Source organism: Lynx rufus, unplaced genomic scaffold, assembly GCF_022079265.1.
Source record: "Lynx rufus isolate CCGP_SWC_20201006 ecotype Redwood Valley unplaced genomic scaffold, mLynRuf1.p SCAF_5, whole genome shotgun sequence".
In the NCBI taxonomy this organism is placed as follows: Eukaryota; Metazoa; Chordata; class Mammalia; order Carnivora; family Felidae; genus Lynx; species Lynx rufus.
In genome coordinates this window covers 119,305,896-119,323,249 of record NW_025814867.1, presented here as the reverse complement: position 1 = coordinate 119,323,249, position 17,354 = coordinate 119,305,896, and positions in this window count along the sequence as shown.

Here is a 17,354-nt window from a genome sequence, read left to right as displayed (position 1 = left end):
TCCAGGAGCATAGTCCTTGATTTTAATGCATTTTCGTCCTTTTTGAGCTTCTGGACTTCAGAACTGGAAGAAAGTAAATTTGTGTGGTTTTAAGCCATTAGGTCTGTAGCAATTTGTTACAACAGCATAGGAAAATAGTGCAAATGAACATTATATATTGAGTGAGAGCATCTCTGGAGCTACATAGCTTACATTTGAAACCACATTACTGTGCAACATTGACCAATTTAATTTTAATTTTTATGTATCTCAGTTTCTTCGTCTGTAGAATGGGAATAATGAATAGTAACTACTTCATAGGGTTAAAGCAGGAACTAAATGAACTAATATATGTAAAGCACCTAAAATATGAGTTTAGAATGAAAAATCGCTGTGTAAGTATTATTATTATAATAATTGGAGCGATTGGTATATGTAGTAGTAAGTTGATTCTATGTAGCTGCCACCTGCTCAGTAGGTGAGTGAATTCCTGCTTGGTCCATCTGCAAGATGATTTTCTGTCTACAGAGTATGGAAATACATTGCCTCTTAGTTTATTATTTTCCAGTTTTATTGGAGTGGTTCATGGCCTATATCCTGCCACAAAGCAGGGCAAAGTTATTTTAAATCTTCCTGAGGCAAGAGGAGTATATTCAAGATCTCAAAATTAAATCAACAGAGAAAAAGTGCAATAAAAGTCAAATTGAAATCAAATATGAAGTCAGAGGCATAAGAGATGTCAACTTTGAGCAGCATTGAAAATATCAGATTTTGTTGCCTGAATGAAGAAGGAAAGTGACAGAGAAGTAGGGAAGGCAAATATTTGAAAATCTATACAAATTTATCCAAATCATGTTTTGTGGTCATGGAATTTCCCTAATCTGCTTTTAGTCCAGAAATCTTCCAGAAATCCAAGAATCTCTTTCCAATAGTCAACTGTTCATCTCTACAAATCTCCTCCCTGTATTCCTTATCTTGCTTGATTAATTGCACTAACATTCCATTCAGAAACTGGGAGATATCATCAACCGCTCCCTCATAACTAATGCCTAACCTGCCAAGTCTCATCAATGCACATGCCAAGCAAATCTCAATTGCCTCTATCTGCACTCCCATGGTTTAAACCATAATAGTTTCTCACCAGCTTCCTAACTGGTCGGTCTGCCTGTATTCTCAACACGTTTGAAAGAATCCTACACACTCTACCTGAGTTATCTTTATAAAAATCAAATTTGTTCACACCGCTCCTCTGGTTAAACTACTTTAACAGATCCACATCAACTGCAGGACTAACCCAACACTTCTTAGGATTTTAATATTCCAGCTGTGTCTACTTTTTCATCCTCATGGCTCTCTGTCTGCTAATTCTTAGGTGACTGTACTCTAAATTATCTCTTGATCTTACTCAAACATACAATTCTTTCTCATTATTTTACAGGACTGCATTTACTCTCCCTTTTCCTAAGTGCTCATCATCCATTATACATCTGGCACATTCTTATTCATCTTTCAGACGGTGCTAAATGTTGCCACCTTTGCAAATAGCCTGAGTCTTCCCTTATTGCAAGATGTTTGTAACGTGTGTGTTAATAACTGGCATGAATCTTATTTAAGTATGCAAGAACTCAGTGTGCAAGAAATATATATTACTTTTTTGTAACACAATTTAATTTTATTTTCAGCACTCATTTTGTCAATGTAGGAGAAAATTGTTTTAAGTCAGTTCAGGCTCCCTGCCTCTTTCCTGGGGTTGTTTTAAGTTTTAGGTTAAATAATTCCAAGTACTTAGGGGTGGGGAACCACATTTTTAACTCTTCCATCCGTGCATTGCTGCGTGTAATCCTTAGTCATCAGACCATTCAACTCAACGCTGAAATTCCTACTCTTGTAGTCCTTGCAAATCAGTTTGTTATTGCCTATTAATATAAATTGTTTCCATGACATGTTAAGATCACATAAATTGCTGCAACGTTTTCTATGGTTTCTAGGCCAGAGGTCATAATCCCAAAACTCTAACCATAGACGAGAGGTACATGATCAATCTCTTTATCCATTTCCACAACCCTTCCAACCTTTGTTCTTATAACATCTTCTCCATCTCCCTTCTCTCCTTTTGGGAGAAATCATGGAAAAGGGAATCATTTTCCCTTCACATATTTTTATCTATATCTCAAATCTTCTCCATAACCCTCAAGGCCTTAAGTATCTGAAAACCAAAGCTAAGAAGAAGCTCAAACATTTTCTCCTTTTAAAATTATTGTTGTTTTGGTTGTTGTGCCTATTGTGGTCACTGTGTTTTTGTTTTGACACTCCCCTCCAGGAAGTGATGAAGACAACAAAGTCTTTCTGCTGACTCTGCAAGCAGAAATAATCCAGGTGGGAATAAATCCAGGTGGGAAACACAAAAGGAAACATAATTATCTTTACAATAGTATTCTGCTCAACAGCACAACTAAGATATGAAACAGTGACAAGTGGCAGGGTCCAAATCCACTAATTTCTATCAAAGCTGTTTCAGGACAAATTGTGAAGTGGAAGAAGTTGGTCTTGGGACATCATATCTCTTCCATCATCTCATCAATAAACTCTCCTCTCATTTTGGTTTTCTGGTTTCCTCCTGAATCCACCAAAATATGCTTCCATGAAAGGCTCATTCAGCAGTGATTTACTACTAATTATAAAAGCTTTAATAGTAGTAAATTCACAACAGTTGATTTTTGCATGTTATCTTATACACATTACAGAAGTTACATGCATAAGCTAATGTGGGGAGGGGCAGGGAGAGAGTTAAGAAAGAATATGTACTCTGATTCTGAAGGAAAAAACAAATCCTTTCTCTTTTGTCCATGGTGCACAAGGGGCCAGACCAAGAAGCTAGCTATGAAAACAGACATACATGAGATTACACCAGCCACAAATTTCGTTGTCTGCTTGTAGGCAATCAGAAGGCATAATTGCTAGTAATTCTTTTTTTGACCAACTTGTTATCTAGTTGTGCCAGGGGTCACTTTGGGTTCACTTACTCATCATAATTTGGAACAATAATTTTGTGGGTCTTCTCTATATGCCAAGCACCAGCTGCCAGGTTTGATTTACATGGTTACAAAGGATAATATATTTTTTTTATTATTCCCATATGAGTGTTTATGCATAAGGAGTTTTTACACTATCAGGGTACAATGAAACATGCTAAATATATAAAAACATTACTTTTTAACCATACTGGGCATATTAAGCCAAAAATTACCAACTTTCAGAAAAAAACAATGTGCCTAAAGATGATTGTAGATAATGCTCAGGCTTAGGAAAAAATGTCACTTTCATAGAAAAGCCAAATTATTATTATTATTATTATTATTATTATTACTATTATTATTAAATACATATTTCTAGTCCTTTATTACACTTGGTAAATATTAAATATTTTTAAATGGACAATTTCTATACGTAATATGCACCAATGAAACACATATTTGAAAGTTTTAAATTGTCATTCCCAAATTTAGAAGCCAAGGGCAACTTTTTGGTTCATGCATAAGGCCAAGAACAAAACCTTGAAATAGACCCAAACCATCTCAGGGTTTAAATATCCTTGTTTTTCCAGCTGTGCATTCTAGAAGAGCCTACAGATATCTAACAGTTTACATTTTACAGATTTCACTGGAAGGGGAAAAGTTGTTTTTCATCACAGAAAACTACTTTTGGTAAATATAAATAGAAATAAAACCAGAAGGTGCACTTCAGTGTTTAGTTAAAGGGAATATTTTATCTATTTATAAAATTCATTTTTTATTCTCATCTGATCTTGACTTGAATAGCTTCCAATTCCATTTGCCTACTTTGTCTAGGCTTTGTGGTTTCCTTCCTTTAACTTATGGCTAAGGTAGTGCATCTACTGAAAAATTTCAGAACCCCATGTCTTAAGATAATTAAATGCTCTCTTCCTTTGGTTCATTGCTTGTCTACCGTAAGCTTCTTAATTCAAAAGACAAAAACATATACACACTTAAGAAAGGCATTAACTTGCTCTACTTGCCACCTTTAAGAGAATTTAAATCCCTTTACAAATTAAATTATGAGTAAATTCCATTCATTCAGAAAACTAGTTACCTGTAATAAAAAAAAAAAAAAGAACCTGATTTATTCCTGGTAGTTTTCCTTCATTTTTTGACACTGACAAATAGGCAGAGATTATATTTGCCACAGAGTGATGAAAGTTATCAAAATACATACACATGCCAGGGCCCTTACTCACTATAATTTCCAAAATTGTGAAAGTCCATCATCTGAAAGATACTAGGGATATATATAGATAAGTAAATGCCAGATCTAAATTTTCCTAAGAGTTCAAATTAGCATTTTCAAAACCATCTTTAGAGTTTTCTAGATATGCACTTGATTTCACAAAATAGCTAATTTGGATTATAAAATTGGTTATTGCCATTTTTATTTCAGCAAATAATTCAAGAAGAAATTATTTGATTGACTTACACTTTACATATGTATATACCTATATCTATATCTGTATCTATATATAACTATATTTGTATTGTGCCTATATTTATACAGAAAGATAAAGCAGCATTTGGTTATTGTGTGATACAATATTTTGTCCACTAGATGGGTCTCACTTTCATATTTTTCAAAATAAGACACCTATTTTTCTGTATTCATTCCAGTTGACCTCAGAGAGCTACCTGTTGGAGTTAAAAACAATACCCAACCAGTACTCTTCAAAAGGGCCAAGGTCACAAATCAAATGCCCAAAAAAGAAAAAAAAAAATTGAGGAACTGTTCCTACTGTAACTAAGGGTAAACTAAATAACAATTAAAGATAATGCGAAAGCCTGGATCCAATCTTAGAGCAGACAAAAAGACAGTAGGACAACAGCTGAAACTGAATGTCTGTATTTTCGTTAATAGTATTATAGTGATACCAATTTCCTGGTTTTGATCATTATATCATGGTTATGTGAGGTTATTATTAATAGAAGTGAGATGACAAATATGAAGGAAGTCTACTACTTTTTTTAATGTATTTTTATTTTAGGGGAGAGCCAAGAGGGGAGGGGCAGACAGAAGGGGACAGAGGATTTGAACCAGGCCCAGAACTGACAGTTTGACAGCAGCGAGCCTGACATGGGGCTTAAACTCACAAACTGCGAGATCATAACCTGGATCAAAGACAGACTCTCAACTGACTGAGTCACCCAAGCGTCCCGGAACTCTACTGCTTTTGCAAGTTTTTGTAAGTCTATAACTATTTAAAAATAAAAAAGTTTTTAAAAATCAATGTTCCAGAGTTAAAGTGAATAAATTAGAAAAAATAATTATCAGGAGTACTAAGTACTGAAAAGTAAGAAAGACTCAAGAACTGAGATGCTAGAAAATGCTTAGGGTATGTTTTTTAAATCCTGCAGAACATGATCTTTTTTTTCTATTAACTTAAGGTGTAGCCTTAGTAGGGATCACAACTGCTGGTTTGGCCCATTGAAACAAAAATAATTAATCAAAGAAAACAAAGTAATATGGGTATGCTTCACATAGACCTTTCATCACATAATTTGATAATACTGTAATTTTTCTTTATATTTTGAATTATTGCTCAGTTAGTGCCGATATCTAATTTTTTTCTGTTAGAAAATACATGTAGATAGTATGTTTTCTGAACTTGTAATTATGTGAAAATTAATTATTCTTGCCTTTGTAAGTAAATATCTAAATCAATTTATAATTATCAGTTGAAACATATTTTCCTCAAATTTTTGAAGTTTGTTTTTAGTTACCTAATTTATTTTTTCCTGCCAATAAACTTTTGGAATTCTATCTAGGTCATAGAGATTTAAAATGTTACTGGTATATATCTAGTACATGTCTCTTCTTACTATTGTTATTATATTATTATTATTATTATTATTAATGTTACTTGGGACATATTAATAATGAGTACTTTTAATCTCTAGATACATGCTTTTATTTATCATAGTGAAGTTTCATTCCATAAACACTATGGTTGCTCATGTTTTGTTTGTCCTGGTTTATTCTTTAGAAACATTTATATGTTGGATCTATGTTCTCTATTCTTCAGATCTAGTAATACATGACCCCTCCTTACTTTCTTCCTTCCTTTTTTCTTTCTTTCTTTCTGTCCTTTCCTCCTTTGTCTATCCCCCCCCAACCTTTGCTATTCTAGTTTCTAAATTCTAGAAGATTTTATAATTTTTTCTTTATTAATGATTTGGATTGTTTACATTCTTTGACTGAATATCTAATGCATAAAGTATATTTTGATTTGGCTATTGATATTTTGACTACTGTGTTACTTTTCAACTTTGCTCAGGCACATCACAATTGTTTGTCCCTAAAGAATATCATAATAGCTTCTGGCATTTGCCAAAGTTTGTATCTCCTATCTTGCTTTAACCTTCATTAGTAATATTTTCTAAATTCTTTTGAAAACTGCAACTACTTGAATGCAACATAGATACTTTAAAGGGGATATTGATAAACTGCAAAGCTATCAGAAATTAGTAAAGATGGACAGAACTTCCAAGCTATGCCACGTAAGAATGAATAAAAGCACGAAAGCTTAAGAATAAAAGACTCTGTTCAGACTATGTTGCTGCATACATGGATATACCCAGGTGAGAAAAATTGTATAGCACATATATATGCATAATGAGTACAACTAAAACTGGGGCAATCTAAATTAAATCAATAGATGGTTATCACTGCCAATATTTTGATTGTAATATTATACTGTAGTTTTGCAAAATATTACCATTGGGGGAAACTGGGAAAAATATACAAAGAATATCTCATTTTATTTCACACAATTTCATATGAATCTATAGTTACTTCAATTAAGAAAAAAGTGTGAAAGCAAAATAAAGATATTCTCCAATTTTAAAAGAGAGCCAGAGAGCCAGAGAGAGGAGTCTGAAATGAAAAGAAAATAAATCTATTTTGTGTGTTTCCTGGTCAAGAATTTTTTTTCTATAAAAGGCCAGACTGCAAATATTTTAGGCTTTGTGGGCCATAAGTTATCTGTTACTACTCATCTCTGCCTGTGTCACAAAAGCAGCCATTGTGAATAAATATAACGAGCATAGCTGTGTCCCAGTAAAACTGTATTTATAGACACTTAATTTGAATTTGTTTAATTGTCCTATGTAATTAAATATTAGTCTTCCTTTGATTTTTCTCAATCATTTAAAAATGTAATATCTATTCTGTGGGGCACCTGGGTGACTCAGTCAGTTAAGCATCCGACTTGGTTTTGGTTCAGGTCATGATCTCAGGGTCTGTGGGATCCGGCCCTGCACAGAACCTACTTGGGATTCTCTCTCTTTCTGCCCCTCCCCTGCTCACACACACACTCTCTCTCTCCCTCAAAATAAAATAAAATAAAATAAAATAAAATAAAATAAAATAAAAAGTAAGTAATACCTACTCTAAAAACTATAAGATGCTGATGAAAGAAATAGAAGATGATATAAATAAATGGAAAGATATAGCATGTTCATGAATTGTTAGAATGAATATTCTTAAAATGTTCATACTACTCAAAGTCATCTATAGGTTAAACACAATCCCCATCAAAATACCAATAGTATTCTTCACAGAACTAGAGCAAAAAAATCCCCAAATTTGTATGGAACCACAAAAGACTGAATAGCTAAAGCAATCTTGAGAAAGAGGAATAAAGCTGGAGGTAACACAATCCCATATTTCAAACTAACTACAAAGCTATAGTACTGAACATAATATGTCATAGGCATAGAAATAGACCTATGTATATATCAATGGAACAAAAAAAAGAGTCCAGAAATAAAGCCATATTTATACGGTCAACTGATCTACAACAAAGGAAGCAAGAATATACAATGAAGAAGAGAAGAGACAGTATCTTCAATAAATGGTGTAGGAAGACTGGACAGCTATATGCAGAAGAATAAAACTGCACCACTTTCTTATATCATACCATACCTAAATAAATAAATAAATAAATAAATAAACAAATAAAAGCACAATGGATTAAAAAGCTAAAAGTAAGACCTGAAGTTATAAAACTCTTCAAAGAAAACACAGGCAATAAACTCATGAACATCGACCATAGCAACATTTTTCTGGATGTGTCTCCTCAGGCAAATGGAAAAAGAAAAAATAAACTACTGGGACTACATCAAAATAAAAAGGTTTTTGCATAGAGAAAGAAATAACGAAACAAAAAGACAACCTAGTGAATGGTAGAAGATATTTGCAAATTATATATTCAATGAAGGGTTAATTACCCAGAATATATAAAGAACTCATACAACTCAACACCAAAAAAACAAACTGATTTAAAAATGGGCAGAGGACCTGCACATTTTTTTCAAAGAAGACATACAGAAAGCCAACAGGCACATGAAAAGATGTTCAACATCACTAATCATTAGGGAAATGGAAATCAATACCACCTCACACCAGGGGTGCCTGGGTGGCTCGGTTGAGCATCCAACTTCAGCTCAGGTCATGATCTCACAGTTTGTGGGTTTGAGCCCCCCGTGAGTCTCTGTGCTAACAGCTCGAAGCCTGGAGCCTGCTTCGGGTTCTCTTTTTCTCTCTCTCTCTCTCTCTCAAAAATAAACATTAACAAAAAAGTACCACCTCACACCTATCAGAATGGCTAGTATCAAAAAGAAAAGAGATAAAAAATAACAAGTTTTGACGAGAATGTGGAGAAGAGGGAACTCTCATGCATTGTTTGTGGGAATGTAAATTGGTGTAGCCATTATAGAAAACAGTATGTAGTTTGCTCAAAAAATTAAAAGTAGAAATACCATATGACCTAGCAATTCCACTTCTAGATATTTACCCAAAGAAAATGAAAACACTAATTTGAAAAGACATATGTTCCCCTATGTTTATTGCAGCATTATTTACAATACCCAAGATATAAAAGCAACCTGTGTCCATCAATAGATAAATGGATACAGATGGTGTGGTATATATACACAATGGAATATTACTCAGCCATAAAAAAGAATGAATCTTGACATTTGTGACAACATGGATGGATATAGAGAGTATTACATTAAATGAAATAAGTCAGAAAAAACAAATACCATATAATTTCACTTACATGTGGAATATAAAAATAAGACAAACAAATAACAACAAGACAAAAACAGAAACAGACTCATAAATACAAAAAAAACCCCAAAAAACCTAGCAGTTGCCAGAGGAAAGGGTGTGGGAGGGTGGATGGGCAAATAGGTGAAGGGAATTAAAAGAGATACAAACTTCCAGTTATAAAATAAATAAGGGGCACCTAGGTGGTTCATTCAGTTAAGCATGATTTCATGCTTCAAGATTTCACTTTCAAGAGCTGACTCTTGATTTCAGCTCCAGCATGATCTCTCAGTTCATAAGATCAAGCCCCAAGTCAGACTCTGCACTGACAGCACAGAGCCTGCTTGAGATCTCTCTCCCCCTCTCTCTCTGCCCCTCCCCTGTACTCTCTCTCTCAAAAATAAATAGAAATAAATTTTTTTAAAGGGAAAGATACAAAATCTATGCTGCCACTTTAAAATACATTTTACAAAAAGCAAAATTATAAAGGAAATTAATAAAAGGAATACACTATTAAAGATAATAATGGGAATCAATGAAATACAAAATAGATCAGCAACAGTAGCTAAAATCAATAGTCAAAATCAGTTCTTTGATGTGGTTAATAAAATTGTTAAATTCCTAGGAAGCTTGATCATGAAAAATAAAAAAAGAGAAATACACACAGTACCAATATCATAAGAGAGAATATCACTACAGATGATATTAATATTGAAAATGTTATAACAACATTGTGCCAATGAAACTGACAGGTGAAATGCATATATTCCTTAAAAATCACAACTTACCAAATTGGAATACAAAAAAGAAAACCAAAGTAGCCTTATATCTGTTGTTGAATTTTTTTAGTCAAGAAAAATACAAAAAATTTCCAGACACAGAGCTTCACTGATGAATTATATAAGGCATTTAAGGAAGATACAATATGATATTATGCAAAGCTTTTGGGAAATTATAAGAGGAGAGGACACTCTCCTGACGGCACAGAGCCCACTTGGGATTCTCTCTCTTCTTCTCTCTCTTTCCTCCACTGCTTTCAAACTAAATAAACTTTAAAAATATTATTTTAAAATTATTAAAAATAAAATAAACAAGTCATGGAGATAAAAAGTACAGCAAAGGGAATATAATTAATAAAATTATAATACCATTGTTTGGTGACAGATGATAACTACATTTACCATGGTAAGCAATTCATAAAGTTTATAATTATTGAATCACTATGTTATACCCCTGAAACTAATATAATATTGTGTGTCAACTATACTTCAATTAAAAATTTTAAAAAATTTCTTTAATTGTGCTAAAAGCAAGGCAAATGAGCATAATTACAGTTCTGCAACATTAAGGAAATAATCAAATTCATTGAAAACTTTTAAAATTGTATGTGGTAGGGGCGCCTGGGTGGCTCAGTCGGTTAAGCGGCCGGCTTCGGCTCAGGTCATGATCTCGCGGTCCGTGAGGGCTGTGAGTTTGAGCCCCGCGTCGGGCTCTGTGCTGACAGCTCAGAGCCTGGAGCCCGTTTCACATTCTGTGTCTCCCTCTCTCTGACCCTCCCCTGTTCATGCTCTGTCTCTCTCTGTCTCAAAAATAAATAAATGTAAAAAAAAAAATAAAATAAAATAAAATTGTATGTGGTAAAATACTCAGGCAAGGAGAGAATCATGAAAGCAGCAAGGGAAAAAAAGTCCCTAACATACAAGGGAAGACAGATCAGGTTTGCAGCAGACCTATCCACAGAAACTTGGCAGGCCAGAAAGGAGTGGCGGGATATAGTCAGTGTGCTGAATCAGATAAATATGCAGCCAAGAACTATCCAGCAATGCTGTCATTCAAAATAGAAGGAGAGATCAAAAGTTTCCCAAACAAAAATTAAAGGAGTTTGTGACCACTAAACCAGCTCTGCAAGAAATTTAAGGGGGAGCCTCTGAGGGGAGAAAAGATGAAAAAAAAAATATATATATATATATATATACATACCAAAAGCAACAAAAGATTAGAAAGGACCAGAGAACACAGCCAGAAACTCCAACTCTACAAGCATCATAATGGCAATAAATTCATATCTTTCAGTATTCATTCTAAACACAATGGACTCAATGCTCCAATCAAAAGACATAGGGTAAAAGAATGGATAAGAAAACAAGACTTATTTATATGCTGTTTACAAGAGACCCACTTTAGACCTAAAGACACCTACAGATTGAAAATAAGGGGATGGAGAACCATCTATCAGGCTAATGATCAACAAAAGAAAGCCGGAGTAGCCATACTTATATCAGACAATCTAGACTTTAAAATAAAGACTGTATCAAGAGATACAGAGGGCATTATATCATAATCAAGGGGTCTATAGACCAAGAAGACCTAACAATTGTAAACATTTATGTGCCAAATGTGGGAGAACCCAAATATATAAATCAATTACTCACAAACATCAAGAAACTCATCAATAGTAATACCATAATAGTAGGAGACTTCAACACCCCACTCACAGCAATGGACAGACCTTCTAATAAAAAAAATCAACAAGAAAACAATGGCTTTGAATAACACATTGGACCAGATAGACTTAACAGATATATTCAGAACATTTCATTCTAAAGCAACAGAATATACATTCTTCTCCAGTGCACATGGAACGTTCTCCAGAATAGACCATATACTGGGACACAAATCAGCCATAAGTAAGTACAAAAAGATCAAGATCATACTATGCATATTTTCAGACCACAATGCTATGAAACTCTAAATCAACCACAAGAACAAGTTTGGAAAGGTAACAAATACTTGGAGAACGAAGAACATCCTACTGAAGAATGAATGGGCTAACCAAAGCAGTTAAAGAAGAAATTAAAAAGTATATGGAAGTAAATGAAATGATAGCACCACAACCCAAAACCTCTGGGATGCAGCAAAGGCGGTCATAAGAGGAAAATATATAGCAATCCAGGCCTTCCTAAAGAAGGAAGAAAGATCTCAGATACACAACCTAACTTTACGCCATAAGGAGCTGGAAAAAGAACAGCAAATAAAACCCAAAACCAGCAGAAGATAGGAAATAATAAAGATTAGAGCAGAAATTAATGGTATCGAAATGGAAGAAACAGTATTACAGATCAATGAAACCAGAAACTGGTTCTTTGAAAGAATTAACAAAAGTGATAAACCACTAGCCAGTTTGATCAAGAAGAAAAAGGAAAGGATCCAAATAAGTAAAATCAAGAATGAAAGAGGAGAAATCACAACCAACACAACAGAAATAAAAACAATAATAAGAGAATATTGTGAATAATTATATGCCAATAAAATGGGCAATCTGGAAGAAATGGACAAATTCCCAGAAACATATACACTACCAAAACTGAATCAGGAAGAAATAGAAAATTTGAACAGGCCCATAACCAGTAAGGAAATCAAATTAGTAATAAAAAAATCTGCCAAAAAATAAGAGTCCAGGGCCAGACGGCTTTCCAGGGGAATTCTACCCACCATTTAAGGAAGAGTTAACACCTATTCTCTTGAAACTGTTCCAAAAAATAGAAATGGAAGGAAATCTTCCAAACTCTTTCTATGAAGGCAGCATTACCCTGATTCCAAAACCAGACAGAGACCCCACTAAAAAGGAGAACTATAGACCATTTTCCCTGATGAACATGGATGCAAAAATCCTCAACAAGATATTAGCCAACTGGATACAACAATACATTAAAAACAATTATTCACCACGACCAAGTGGGATTTATACTTGGGATGCAGGGCTGGTTCAATCTCCACAAAACAACGTGATTCATCACATGAATAAAAGAAAGGACAAGAACCATATGATCCTCTCAATAGATGCAGAGAAAGCATTTGACAAAATACAGCATCCTTTCTTGATAAAAACCCTCAAGAAAGTAGGGATAGAAGGATCATACCTTGAGATCATAAAAGCCATATATGAGTGACCCAACACCAATATCATCCTCAATGGGGAAAAACTGAGAGCTTTCCCCCTAAGGTCAGGAACAAGACAGGGATGTCCACTCTCGCCGCTGTTATTCAACATAGTATTGGAAGTCTTAGACTCTGCAATCAGACAACACAAAGAAATAAAAGGCATCCAAATGGGCCAGGAGGAGGTCAACCTTTCACTCTTCACAGATGACATGATACTGTATATGGAAAACCCAAAAGATTCCACCAAAAAACTGCTAGAACTGATTCATGAATTCAGCAAAGTTGCAGGATATAAAATCAATGCACAGAAATTGGTTGCATTCCTATACACCAACAATGAAGTGACAGAAAGAGAAATCAAGGAATCGATCCCATTTACAGTTGCACCAAAAACCATAAAATACCTAGGAATAAATCTAATCAAAGAGGTAAAAAATCTATACACTGAAAACTATAGAAAGCTTATGGAAGAAATTGAAGAAGACACAAAGAAATGGAAAAAGATTCCATGCTCCTGGATAGGAAGAACAAATACTGTTATAATGTCAATACTACCCAAAGCAATCTATATATTCAAGGCGATCCCTATCAAAGTAACAGCAGCATTCTTCACCGAGCTACAACAAATAATCCTAAAATTTGTATGGAACCAGAAAAGACCCCGAAGAGCGAAAGCAATCTTGAAAAAGAAAACCAAAGCAGGAGGCATCACAATCCCATACTTCAAGCTATGCTACAAAGCTGTAATCATCAAGACAGTATGGTACTGGCACAAGAACAGACACTCAGATCAATGCAACAGAATAGAGAACCCAGAAATGGGCCCACAAACTTATGGCCAACTAAGCTTTGACAAAGCAGGAAAGAATATCCAATGGAATAAAGACAGTCTCTTCAGCAAGTGGTGCTGGGAAAACTGGACAGTGACATGCAGAAGAATGAACCTGGACCACTTTCTTATACCATACACACAAATAAACTCAAAGTGGATGAAAGACTTCAATGTAAGACAGGAAGCCATCAAAATCCTCGAGGAGAAAGCAGGCAAAAACCTCTTTGATCTTGCCCGCAGCAATTTCTTACTCAACATGTCACCAACCAACACATGAAAAAATGCTCAACATCACTCATCATCAGGGAAATACAAATCAAAACCACAATGAGATACCACCTGACACCTGTCAGAATGGCTAACATGAACAACTCAGGCAACAACAGATGTTGGCAAGGATGCGAAGAAAGAGGATCTCTTTTGCATTGCTGGTGGGAATGCAAGCTGGTGCAGCCACTCTGGAAAATAGTATGGAGGTTCCTCAAAAAACTAAAAATAGAACTACCCTATGACCCAGCAATTGCACTACTAGGCATTTATCCAAGGGATACAGGTGTGCTGTTTCGAAGGGACACATGCACCCCCATGTTTATAGCAGCACTATCAAAATTGGCAAAGTATGGAAAGAGCCCAAATGTCCATCGATGGATGAATGGATAAAGAAAATGTGGTATATATATATATATATAATGGAGTATTACTCGGCACTCAAAAAGAATGAAATCTTGCTATTTGCAACTACATGGATGGAACTGGAGGGTGTTATGCTAAGTGAAATAAGTCAGAGAAAGACAAAAATCATATGACTTTACTCATATGAGGACTTTAAGAGACAAAACAGATGAACATAAGGGAAGGGAAACAAAAATAATATGAAAACAGGGAGGGGGACAAAAGAGACTCATAAATATGGAGAACAAACTGAGGGTTACTGGAGGGGTTGTGGGAGCAGGGATGGGCTAAATGGGTAAGGGGCATTAAGGAATCTACTGAAATCATTGTTTCACTATATACCAACTGATTTGGATGTAAATTTTAAAAAGTAAAAAATAAAGTTAAAAAAGAAAATATGGTTAATATAAAAAAAAATAAAATATAACTGTATGCAGTAAATTCTATTTTAATGAAATAATCCATCCTAGGTTTAAGATGAGTTTTAAAAATCCTTATTCAATTCTAGTGTAGTTACTCTGAAAAAAACAAACAAAAAAAGCTAGGAAGACAATTATCCTAAATTCAAAATCATCAAGAACCCACTGTCATTACTAATAAAAAGTTTAAAATTAAAAATAATAATAATTAGTTAATTAAATACAAAAGTAATATCCATTCTTAGCTTGTGGGTCATAGAAAAATAAGCCACAGGGTAGACTTTGGCTCAAGGGCTACAGTTTGCTGCCTCTTGCTGTAGAGAGAGATTTGGCTGAAAACTGGAGATGTTTACAAACAATGGAACTGAAGCTACATGGTCTGTTAAAATGGGTAGAGAGGATCTTCACAAATTAGATGAGAGACTGAAATGTGTAATCCAAGGTGACTTCCAATTAGAAGAGACTGATTTTTTGTTCTTTATCTGAAATGGGGTAATTTAAGGTGATGAAAGATTTTTTTTTATTACATATTTAAAAGGAAATTTAAAAAAAAAATTAGCTCAAAACATTGACTAAATTTTCCAGGGACTTAAAGAACAAGCAATAAACAAACTGCTCTTACATTTCCTGAACCCAAAAGCTACCTCCAAAACCTGAATTATCCTTACTTTCTGATTCATATCTGATATTTAGGAAAGTTCTTCACTAAGTTTATTCAAAGTTTATAGTGGAAGCCACAGTTTTGCAAAGGAATTACCAAGTATTCAATAATAACTATTCTTTCTGTTATCGTTATTATTTGCAAATTTTTCACAAATAAAAGAAGGCCTAGCCATGTCACATGAAACAAGAGAGAATGAATCAGAGCACCCCCATACTCCACGGAGATATCTATGTATCAATGCAGAAATACTTGATTCCAAATTCTGGAAAGGTTTTTTTTGTTCCTCATTGGTGTGTACCTGAAATTCATTGGTGACAGCCTCGTCTCTATTTTAAGGCTTTGGGCTCTGTGTAAATGCCAGGCCTTTGGAAGAAACTCTGGACTGAACTGCATGAGTGGGGGCTGATTTAAGTTTTGTGATACTGAAACTCTCTTTAAAAAAAAAATACACTATTATGAATAAAAATTAGGTACAGGATTTGGGGTTGCTGTGCAACAGAAGTGACCTGATGCTTAAACTTCATGAACTAACTAGTAAATTCACCTCTTTTCCAAAGGCATTTTTGTTTACTTTTTTAAATTAAAAAAAAAATTTAACATTTTTTTATTTTTTGAGAGACAGAGACAGAACATAAACGGGGGAAGGGCAGAGAGAGAGGGAGACACAGAACCCGAAGCAGGCTTCAAGCTCTGAGCTGTCAATGCAGAGCCCGATGCAGTGCATGAACCTGCAAACCACAAGATTATGACCCGAGCCAAAGTCAAATGCTCAACTGACTGAGCCACCCAGGCACCCCTCAAAGAGCATTTTTGAAACAAAAGATGGAAAAATTGAGTTTTTGTGAATAATGAGATTTTCAGCATAACATGTGGAGCAGAAAACACTGGCAACTGGGGGAGGGGGTGGTGTTATCAATGACAAACCTCACTCAGAGTTTATTATTTACCCCTTTACTTTTAGGGCCTCTTCATTATTGGTGCCATAAAAAAAGAAAATGATGCTCTTCAGTTGCCTGTCAACTTAGCATTTCTAGCCCCAACAATTAAGGACGAAAAAAATCAAATAACCCAATGAAATACGTCTTGAAAATAAATAAACGTAGATTTTCAGTAAATAAAGACTATGCTGAGATAGGAAACAGTGATTGTATTCGTGAAAACATCTTTTAGAAAAGTATCATCTTATTCTAAAAATGATCAAGTCTTTAGTACCTAGGAAAGTGTAGATCTTTAAACCATCAGCCTTGTGTTCACTAAGGCAGTTCTGGTTTTCATGCCACTTGCCATTAAGCACACACACTGAAGCATGTAATTATAGCAGCATGCTGAGAATTGAACTGCTGCTACATAAGCATATGTCTTTTCCTAAATGCCCCCTGAGCAAGAGCTGATCGATGAGCATATCTTTGCAGTTCATGCCAGCATTTTTCAGTTAGGTCAATCAGATGTAACCGAATCTTTTAAGTCTTTGGCTGAATACTGTCATTTTTATCTATGCAGTCATATAGAGAAAAGTTATATTTATATTTTGCTTAACAGAATTTCATGAGATTCATAGAAGTTGCAGGAAATTTTGGGTGCAGCCTGACCCAGGCCCCATGCATGTGAATGTATGGTTATCTATAGCATCAAAAGCAAAGCAATTCTCTATTAGCGGTTTTCAAGTGGGAGATAGCTACAGTTGTGAGCCAAATTTGGGGTCATTTTTCAAAAATAAAAATGGACAAAA